The following is an 11,608-nucleotide window of genomic DNA, read 5'->3' as shown; positions in this document are numbered from 1 at the left end:
AGCAATGACTGATGTACTTATTTTCACTTTTCATATGAACATCAAACTACTTGCACATGTACAGATACTTTTTATTACCAGTTAATGAATATTAAAAACAATTTTGATCTCAGTTTCTAATAAAAATAACCTTTATTTATTTCATTATTCTTCAGTCATATAAATAGCTACATTTATATTTTTCCCCATAAATGTCCTTAAAATAAATTCTGCTTTACAGCAAAGTGGTGCTTCCTGATTATTTTCATAGTGTAGTGTACAAAGGCAATGATAGTTTCCTTTGCACACTGGTTTAACAGAGCAAGCTGCCCTTTGCTGGCAGCACAGCCTGCTTCCCCAGGGATGGAGACATTAATCTTTCCTCACACCTTGAAATCATGGGCAATAGGCCTCTGTGCCGTGGTGCAGCACCTGAGTAGAAAGTTCCATGGTGTTGGAATTTTTTATTTTTTTAATCTCAGGACAAGCATGTCAGTCATGAGTTCAGTGTGAAAGTAGAGAGACTTTATTTTTTCCTTGTTTCTGAAGAAATATAAGCAATAATAGAAGCTAGAATAACTTTATTTTAAACAGCAAAATAATAATGAAAATAAATCCATGAATAATATACTTAGAAAACATTTTTAAATTTAAAAAAAAAGCTTATGAAAACATCATCCTCAAAGGATGTTTATACAACAAGGGAACTTTATTTAACTGCCATTCATGTTATGTACATAGAAGAGACAGTGTAAAAACAAATAAATTGGTGTTAAATAAAAACTCCAAATATTTATAATTTTAAATATATCAAAAGATTAGCAGGATAAGGAGAGATTTTACAGATATTATATGAGTGATAATTATTGTCATTCCTATGAAGACACCTACAGTATAGAATTTTGCCCAACTAACTAGCCTTTCTCATTTTCTCAAAGATAAGAATACTACCATATATTTCAGACCAAAGAATTATCTTGTCCATAACTATGATAATCCATATATGACATAGGTGTAGGTGAACTATAGATATTCTAGGAAAAAAGATAAGGGGTGGGAAAAGAAATAAAAACCTTGATGCATTTAAAGAGTCTTTGAACTCCTTAAACCAAATCACTATTTCTGAATGGAATAAAGGCATTGCATTTCTTCATTACTCTTCCTTTCAAAAATAGCAGTTTTCCAGGATTGATTAGTTTTGTAGTTTTTGTTGTAGATGATTTTGTTAGTTTGTATCTTTGCAACTATAAATCAGAACATCAAATGTAGATAAAGCCCTAAAATGTGGACTAAAGTCCCGCAAAATGGGGAGATTATGAAGTCAAAGAACGGGGTAGGGGGTGGGGTGAATACATCTTCTGACTTCAAGGAAAATGTTTGTAAGACTTGTCTGGCTATAGATAGCCTACAGGTAGAAGGAAACATTATAAAAAGAGTTTGCAACAGAGTTGTGAAGGCACAGTTTTCTCGATAAATCAAGAGGTCATTAGCTGTCAGGAGGAAAAGTTGAACAGGTCAGGTGAGACATGTAACAAATGTTTAAATCATTCATTGAAAAGGTTGGGAAAAGATGTTAAAAAGTGAGGTTAAAAAGTGAGGTTAAAAAGATGTTTATAAAGTTACAATGACTGGTCAATTTGGGGGCCATATTTCTGTAATGGTCATGTCCAAGTTTATGTGGTTATTCTCGGTAGGTTCCCCTGCCTGGGTTTGGGAGCAAACAAAGTGGATTGTGGCCACAGTACAGGATTAGGATTAGGATTTTGTGAGTAGAGGAGGAATAGGCATGCACAGGAATCAAGGATGTCAGTGTGAGAGTAATTCTGGGAAGTCACAGAATTCAGCCTGGTGGAAAGAAAGAGAGAAGAGGATGCATCCAAGGACAGGGCAATGTCGCAGGGATCAAGAAAAGGGGCCCTGAAGCACTAAAAGTAGGAACTTTTTAAGTTATGTAGTAGGTGAGATGGCCAATGGTTTAGCATGGCTAAGAATAAAATGCTGGAAATACTGACATTCAAGAAATAAGCAAGAACATTTTTTGTTCTAATTGATAATATTAGAGGAAAAAATATTAAACTTCCAAAATAGTTATGTAATATAAAGTCTGATGAATGCATCTAGATATACCTTCCAAAAATTTTGCAATAGACATTTTGAAATGATTACATGGAAGAATCTGAGTGATCTTAAAATCATTTCCTGTCTAATTCTGTAATTAAAACTATTCAGTCCCTGAATATGCCTTTAAGAGGTCAACTGCAAGCAAAAGTCAACAATATGGTGATTGAGGGAGGGAGGAAGTGGGTAGAGGTAGAAGAGGAAATGGAGGGGGGATGGCAATGAAAAAATCCTATATAATAAAGAGGTAATATGCAAATTGACTGTCATGTCATCACACAAAGATGGCCACCCCCATGTGGTCAAAGATGGCCACCACAAGATGGCCGGCAGGGGAGGGCAGTAAGACCGTTTGGACGACCTTCCAGATGAAGCCAGGGCTGCAATGGCCAAGCCCCTTGCACAAATTTTATGCACTGGGCCTCTAGTAAAATAAAATAAAATGGGGGAAAACCTACATTGGAGATAAAGTAATTTATTATTTGACCAGAAGTATTTTCAGAGCTTTCCTGGAATTTCTCCCAAAATACAAGAAATAAAAGTGTGAGCACCAAACATCCACCAAGGCAGAATATAAAGTCTGCTAAGCTCCAGAGAGAGCATGGACACTTCAGACACTCACAAGCCCAGGAGACAACTCTATTCAGGAACAATGATAAATGAGCAGGAAGTCAACAGGCTTTCCATGGGACGCATCTGTTAACTCCTAAACTTCTACAGGCTGGCACAACCTGAAAGCAAGCACTACCATGTACAATTACAACAATTCCAAAGGAAATAATTAATAAGATCTCTTAACAATAACAACACAATCATGAAATTTTGACTATCCTTACCATGTAAAACAAAACCGTTGAATCATGGATTCAATTCAATTTGAGAAATATTTCCTGAGGAAGCACTGTCTTTTAGAGACTGAAGAAAGTGTCGGGAGGTATACACAGTTTTTAAAAAGGGATATACTCTAACCACAATTTCATGCTTTAATGAACAAAAGGCAATAAATATTACAGGGAGTGAATCATAAAAGAAAAGGACCTACTTAGGAAAACATACACATACTAGTACACTGTCCAAAAATATTATTTTCCTTCTTGTCACTATTTCTAAAGGAGACTTTGCAAAGCAACACAGTAACAAGTGTGGGAAATTGAAATAATGCAATGCTTATACATGAATTGATGTGTAAGTTTTACCACTTTTTCTAAGGCAGATGATCAAAGCCATGTTTTCAAATACCCACCCTGACTGGATTTTAAGGATAATCACCATCATGATCGGGACCTATGGAAGTAATATGTAGCATATGATCATGATCATGATTCTTTTTTCACCTTTTTCTATCACTATCCATCTCAATAAGACCATACAAACCCTAGCACCCTGCCTGCTTTACCTCTCTTCATAGCACTTATTAGTACCTACAATTATCCATAAGGTTAGAGATCTTATCTGTCTCGTTTTTACTGAACCTTCAGAACCTAAAAAAGGACTAGTACATTGAATACATAAATAAACAAAAGCTCCTCACTCTGTGCTCCACCAGATGATATGCAAACATTGAACTTCAGTTACTGCACTGCCACCCTTAAATTTTTAACCCATGATTGTTTTTTCTTCCTTTCTACTTCTTCCTACAAGCAGGTTTAGAACTTACATTTACAGAAAATAGAGCAGAAGGAAATAATTGACAAGTAATAATTCAGAGCTGCAGACATAACTTGAGACTTACGGCAGGTAGCTGCTTTAATTTTTGTCATATTTTAAAAATATTTTTATAACATAAACTTTGACATTTTAACCCTTTTAAGTGTACAATTAAATGGCATGAAATAAGTTCACATTGTTGTGCAAGCATCACAATTATCCATCTCCAGAACATTTTCATCATTCCAAACTGAAACCCTGTCCCCATTAAATGATAACTCCCCAACCTTCCACCTTCTCCCAGCCTTAGGTAACAACTCTTTCCATCTCTAGGAATTTAACTCTTCTAAGTATTTCATATAAGCTGAATCCAATATTTGTCTTTGTATCACTTATAATGGCTTCGTGTTTTCAAGGTTCATTCATGTTGTACCATGTATTACTACTCCCCTCCTTTTAAGGCTGAATTATATTCCATTGTATGTATACAATACATTTTCTTTGTATTGATGAGAAGTTAACTTGATTCCACTTTTTTACCATTGCAAATAATGCTACTATGGACATTAGTGTACCTGTATCTGTTTGAGCTCTTGTTTTCAATTATTTTGGATATGCACTAAAGTTGATTAGAGAGTGCATACTTATGAATGATCTTGGTTTTTACTCAAATGAACTGGTAAAATATTGGAGGTGTTTGAGCAGAGAAAAATAATCTGGCTTATGTTTAACCATTTTACTGTATTACTATCACTACAGTTTGCAGACTTAACAGAATTTACAAATTAAATTTAAAAAAATTAAATAATGGTGAAATAACTTGTAACTGTATAAAGCAATATACCCTCAAGGGAGCTGTCATTGGCTCCAGAGGAATTTATACAAGCAGAAGTTATGTAGATAGTGATGAGAACCTCATAGATCTGGTTAATTAATGGAAACACCTCAAAATCCCTTCAAAGGCCTCTGAAGCTGTGGTAGTGAGGAGGTACCTTGAACTACATTTTGACTCGGGGAAAGGAAGAAAAAGGAAAAGCAAGTGGAACTTGCAGTTTATGCTGAAAAAGACTTAAGACCTGTGCTACCAGTGCCCACCATTCAAAGCTGTCATACAAATGTCATCAGTAGTTTCAACTTTAAAAGTAATAAATACTATTCCGCCACCCCCCCCAAAAAATCAAATATTTGCGAGATTAGAAAAAATACATTGTAATTCCATGCTTAGAAATAACTACTGGGTTTCAACAACCTAAAATCTTCATAGGGAACACACATATGATATAATTTTTGCAAGTTCTGTAACACACTGTGAATTCTTTTTATAAGAGTAACTTTCAGATGAGAGTTTTGGCTCATATTACAACCAAGCTAAGAAAAACATTGCCAACATTTCTTAAAATAAAAAAAAAGAAATAAATATCCTAATACATTTGGTGGAGTTTTCTATAGAAAGTAGAATTTATTTGGAATCTAAGAAACAATAAGTTATATGAGCTAAATCAAGCACTCATTCTTTATTGCTTCTCACTAACAGTGGAAAATTCTTATCATCACATTTAAAATTGTTTCATTTGTCCATTCATTATGGACTGCTTTATAGCGAGTCGTATGAAGATGTCTAAAATTGCATCTGGAAAGTACCATAGGACAAAGTTCACTAAGTACTTTCCATTCAAAACATCCAATCCATTAGACCTTTACTCAACATCTACTATTGGAGCAGACACAAAACCACACAACCAGAAACTATGTAAAAATATGGTTCTTTTATTTATCTTTTCACTTATATGCATAGAACACTTATTTGCTAATATTTTGTGTTATTTGCCCTTAGCATATATGTTATCAAAGATTTCAATATGTAATTACCTAGAGTTTGAAGACATTCTCACTTTAAATGTTTATAACAAAACTATTATGTGTAGTTGAAGTCGCTTCCTCCTCTATGAATACTCTATGACTTATTTCATATCCATGAAGATCAGAATAAAAATTTCTTGGACTAAGGGATATCCAGCAAAAAGGTGTAAATGTTGGCTTTGATGGTTTGTTGATGATAACAATAAGCACAGAAATGTGATTGGCTCACAGGATGTCCTATAAAAACCATGAATCCCATTACCTATCAGGTGTCCCCATAAAAAAATTCCTGTCTGCTCACAGGTAGACGTTGCCCTGGAAACAGGGAGATGCGGTAGCGGAAGAGCATGTACCTGAGCCCATCCATGTCACCACTAACCAGTTTTTCTGAGCCCAGCAGAAACGCCTGAGAGCAGTTGAAAATGTAGAAATGAAATATTGGGAAGACCCCAAAGTTAATTAGTGATTTGACTGGCCAAAATTTAATAGCTGACATCAAGAGAACAAAGGCACTCACCAAGGGAGAGATGCAAGTGCATCAAACACAGAATAAGAAGGGGAATATAAACAAAAGAGGATCCAGGAAAGAAAAGAAAGCGGGAAGTATCAGCAAAATACGAGGAGAATTGGAATCATAATGCTCCAAGAAACGAAGGAAGGAAGTTTTTAAAAAGAAGCACAAGTCTAGAATCTCAAATTCATAAACAGGTCAAGGAGATATGGACAAAAATAGTCAATTTGCCTTTATTACAATTATTGGCCTTCATTATAGCTAATACATATGTCTGAAACACTTATCCAATAAATTCTGCTAAATTTAATAATATTAATACTTTATAGGAAACAAGTTCTGTCAGGAAAAGACTGTTCTTTTGGCACACTAGTAATTTTATGCTTTATACAAAAGTAGAACTTCGTACAAGTACAAATTACAACGTTGTGATTATCTGCTCTTTTTTTTTTTACTATCAGCACTAATCATTTTGTGGATACAATTACATGCATTGACAGAAAGATTACAGTCTTTCTTATCCATTAATTTGTTTTTGGCCTGCTGAAAGGCAAGAGTAGCTAAGTCTTTATCTACAAAAACATCTGAAGTACAACCTGCCATATATGCCACATTCAATGGATTGAACTAATAATGAAATCACTCACAAAAGAGTAATTTTTTCTGTTATTTTTCTTTTCTTTCTGAGTTTCTATTTAAGAAAAACAATGAAGATTGGTTCAGTGTGCTAAATATTTGCAGATAAAATAACAGAGCCATGTAAACTCCAAAAGGTTTTGAATTACCCATAAATGAAAACACCAGGGAACAAGGAAAGGAAATGAGCAATGAAGCAGAAAGAATAGAAGGCAAGAAATTGCTGAAAGAGTAGTCTCTGCAGCTCCCTATCCATAGCAAATCAGAACCCCAGGCAATAAATATTATTGAAGTATTTTACGTGCACATACACACATACAGAGTAGGGCAAAAGTAGGGCTACAGTTGTTCAGATGGAAAATAATACAATAATTAATAAACAATAATTCAAAAATAAACTGTTTCATGTACTCACAACTGTAACCCTACTTTTTGACTCACCCTGTATACTGAACAACTCATGTAAACCTTGATATCTATTGCCTAATATATATATATATGTTTAATTGATGACAGGAATTTTCTACTTTTAGGAAAAAGCCATAAAGAAAGAGCACAGGATTTGCCTTATATGTTTGACTGTTTGTCATATTTTAAAGTAACATTATGCTTTCCATAGATAGCTCATCAAATATTGCCGGGACCTGCATGGATGGGTTCAGGATCTGAAGGAGGGGCCAATGCACAAATGAAAACACTAGACAAGAAATATGAATTATTAAGGGTTGGGGGCCAGGTGGTGTCTCTTTCATGAAGAGCACACTGACCTCTGTCTGCTTTTTATTTACTTGAATACACATTTGTCCTTTAGCAATGCATACAGGCATATCAAAGGTAAAGTTTGGTAAACAGTAAAAGGACTATCAGGTTAGGGAATTGCCTTGAGCCACCACTTTCTCAACAATCGGTGCGTCAGCCCTGCTAATGCTCAAGGTCCATTGGCCTTCTGTGTTCCTTGGTGCACTCTCATGAAATTATTGGAAAGTGGTGGCTTTCCACAAAATATATTAGAAATGTATTTCTTTTTTTAATGTATGTCCTTTAAGCATTATTGACAATGATTTTCTTATCTTGGTCATATAACAAGAGTCAAAGTTCTTCTCTGGAAGCCACTCCTATAAAGAGAACACACAGAGCATTAACAGAGTTTGGGGGGAAATCATACTATATCTGTGTTCCACATAAAGACTTTTAATTGCTGAAATGCAGAAGGAAGCTCCAGTGGTAGAAATTATAGAGACTGGTTCACATTTGATATCATAAAGTTTTGACCTATAACCCTTCAAAGCCCCTTCTAAACATCATTATTATGCCTCCATATAAGGCTGGCCCAGCCTGAGACAGTCTTCTCTCACATACTCAGATATATGGAGTTTTTGCTAATTTATAAATGGACAGAATGGTGTTTTTCTATTTCTCTTCCATGCAAGCATTTGGTGCACTTACACAGAATAAGAAAATCAGGATCAAGTTAATTAGGAACTCAATTAAAGGAAGATATGATCAATTCACAAATGTAAGCCTCTTTAGCCAGTTTTATGCTACTATACTTAATGATTACAGGTTACTCGAATGCTGCTCTTCTTTCTCTCTCACGATTGCTTTTTTACTTTTAAAAAATCCCTTTTAATTATTTATGTAGTTTATTTGTTATGCAACTTCATCCTAATTCCAAGGTAATTGAGGGTTAACTATGGACTAGAATTTTATGACTCATGCAATTAGCCCAATGAGAAACAGAAGTCATACACTATTATATCTGCCCAATAACCAGTCAACAAGAATTCTTTATTATTAATTGTCAGAAAACTGTAACCAAACTCACAAAAAGAAAATTAAGCAACAAGGAAAACTTTTCCTACTTTCAAGCCTTTACATTTAAAAGCAAAATGTCTCAGTGTGGTGATTGCAGGGATGGAGGGGGATGGATGGAGGACTAGAGGGCATAGAAAGGATAAAAGGTAATGACAAAAAAATTAATTAAATTTAAAAAAAATGCCTAATAATTATACAATGTTTATAGAGGACATTTGTGTACTTAAAATAGAAATGTTTTAAGTACTTCCAGACAACTTATTTTACTAATAAGTTGAAACATTTATTTGACAACCAGGAGCTGGCCATTTCTAGAATGTCTTTTGACTACGTTTTTTCTTTGCACAGCTCTGAACCGTGGAGTCAGCTCAGCTGGCTGAGAAAACAGCATCAGTGGGCCTTTTGCACACCGGTCTTTGTAGGTCATCCAAACACTGGTCAGAAACTCCTCAACTGAGGAGAGCTCTGGAGGTTAATTCTGTCATTACTGCGTTGACATGAGGCATGCTGCAGCCTTCAAGGCAAAATGTTACTTGTAATCTTTTAATACCAAATTAGGTCAATATTTTATCAAGTTAATCCAACATGAAGATTAATTGCATTAGTTACACACATGTGTGCATGCAGATTATTTGTTTTAGAGATACCTTTAATCAAAGAACAAACCTTTGGTTACAATAGACAATTTTTAAAAATCATTCTTTCTCCAACAGTATTTATCTTTATAAAAAAGACATTTATTCTTTTCATTGATCTTTAGTCAAGACTGATGGAAGAGAAAGGATAATGGTCTTATAATTACTGAAACAATGGCCATTTAAGAAAGCTGTTTACAAAGAAATGACTTCTGATTGAAGTGTTTTTAATAAAGTATCTCGTTCTTTGGCTTCTTCCTTCAATTTAATTTTAAATTAAATTGTCACCTTAAAATGTGTGATTAGTTCTGCAAAGAAACTCTAGTTTTCTATGTGTTCACATCTTTGTGTTGCTAAGTATGTTTTAAAATATTGTAGCAAAGAATATGAACCAGAGTGGTTTTCCAGAAAACTATTCTAATATCATGTTGTTTCTTTCAGTTATGAAAATTGGGATCAGGCACATCTTCCTTTTTTTTCTTTCATTTTTTAAAAACTAAGAAGTAGAGCTTAAGGGGTAGGAAGGTGGAAATATATTGATCTAAGTGGCATAAATCTGCTAACAGAAGTCCTTAAAGTGGACAAATGCCTTTCTCCCTGAGTTTGTTAGATAAGAACTATCTGGTAGTTTAAAATTCCCAGGCGTCATTCAGAGTAGTATATTACAGCCCCTCAGATGGCAGGACAGAGTTCATGCCCTGTTTCATCAAATATCCAATGACATTCTCTAAGGGTCATGCCAATTATGGGGATTTTACAGCCAATGTTTGAGAAAATTGCATCTCAAAATTTTAGCTCTTGTCTTCAAGTACTATTTTTCTGGCATTTTGTTAGTGAAAAATGATAGGTAACAGAATCTAGGAATATTTTCTTATAACTAGCATTTGAATTAATTGATTAATAAAAAATCTTTCACGTCATGAACAAATCAACAACAATCTCAGTATCAGACACTTCTATGCAGGAAGGTTTGATGAGTTTGGAAGTAAAGTTCACAGCCCTGAATGACAATCTTACAGTTATTGTGAAGTTCAGACAAGCTATGTTGAAAAAATATGCCAAAGAATTATCTGTTTTCCCACCAAAAACAATATATTATTCTTCTCATAATGAATATTAAGAAAAAAAGGAACATTCAATTTGCTAAAAATCAGCCAAGTGCATTATAAACATAAAATAAAAATAAGTATCTTCAGGAAAGGGTATTATAAAAAAAATAAAAACAAAAAAAAATGATACACAAAATAACTTAAGTTTAAAGTGTTTTCTTCCTACTTCTTAAATTTTTAAAAGTTTATATTTCCTTTATGGAAATAAGCAAATATGAAGAAAAGTTGTTCCTTTTTTCTTTCCTCTAACCTCACCCATCAAAAGCACCCAATAGCATATAGTCTCCTCATTTCTTTCCATGTTAATTGCAATATATTTTTATGAATATATACACATTCATTGTAGGCTTATTTTAATTTCTAATTTTAAAATGTACAAATATGAAACAGATTATATTCAAATATTAGAAATATGAAAGTATAGCTTGTTTTATCCCAATATTCTATATTTTAATTATCTATAGGCTACTATCCTCATAGAAATATATAGATCTAATACATTTTTAACAAACCAATTAGAAATTGCCCAATCCTGTGAAAAATGCTGCCTAATCTCTCTCAAACCAATCACTAACTTCTTACTGAAAACTTACGTGTACCTGTCACATTAAGTTCCTGACAATATATGTTAACGTAATTTACAAGAGGAAAAAGAGACAAACGTAACAGAAATAGCATCATCACCAATGGTGTAGTCTGGTGGCTAAGAAGATAATTCAGAAGTTGGGCAGATCTTGTTAGGAACTGGAACTCCACCATCTACCAGCAGGGTAATGTCTGGAGATTTTCTTATTTTCCTTATTCCTCAGTTTCCTTATCTGTAAAGTTTTTGTTGAATAAATAAATGAGATAAGGGAAACAAAGCACTTAATGGTTGGCCAGATACTTGATAAGTGTTTGATAAATTTTAGCTAGTATTATTGTCACCATATTTAGATAATCCATAAGAAAGAGCTAAGTTGTGAGATAAAGGTGAGAACTTCAAGGCTGTAAACCAAGCATGTCAAACTCAAAGGCTAACATGGGCCAAATAAACAAGGTTTAACTTTATGTGGGCCGAAAAAAAACAACAAAAGCTTCAATTTTCATAGAAACAAGTTTATTTTGATAGAGACATGCTGAATACAAAGGGCTGAAATAAATGAGTCATTGTTAACATAAAATAAAAGAAAATTTTAATAAAAATATTTTTTCTTGAACAAAACTTACCAGACACTGAATAACTGCACAAATTAATAAGTGTAATGCAAATAAACCTATTTTTCTGTTCTCTGAAAGCAAAATATTTCCTGTTGCGC

Source organism: Myotis davidii, unplaced genomic scaffold, assembly GCF_000327345.1.
Source record: "Myotis davidii unplaced genomic scaffold, ASM32734v1 scaffold1353, whole genome shotgun sequence".
Lineage (NCBI taxonomy): Eukaryota > Metazoa > Chordata > Mammalia > Chiroptera > Vespertilionidae > Myotis > Myotis davidii.
This window is presented reverse-complemented; position numbering follows the sequence as displayed.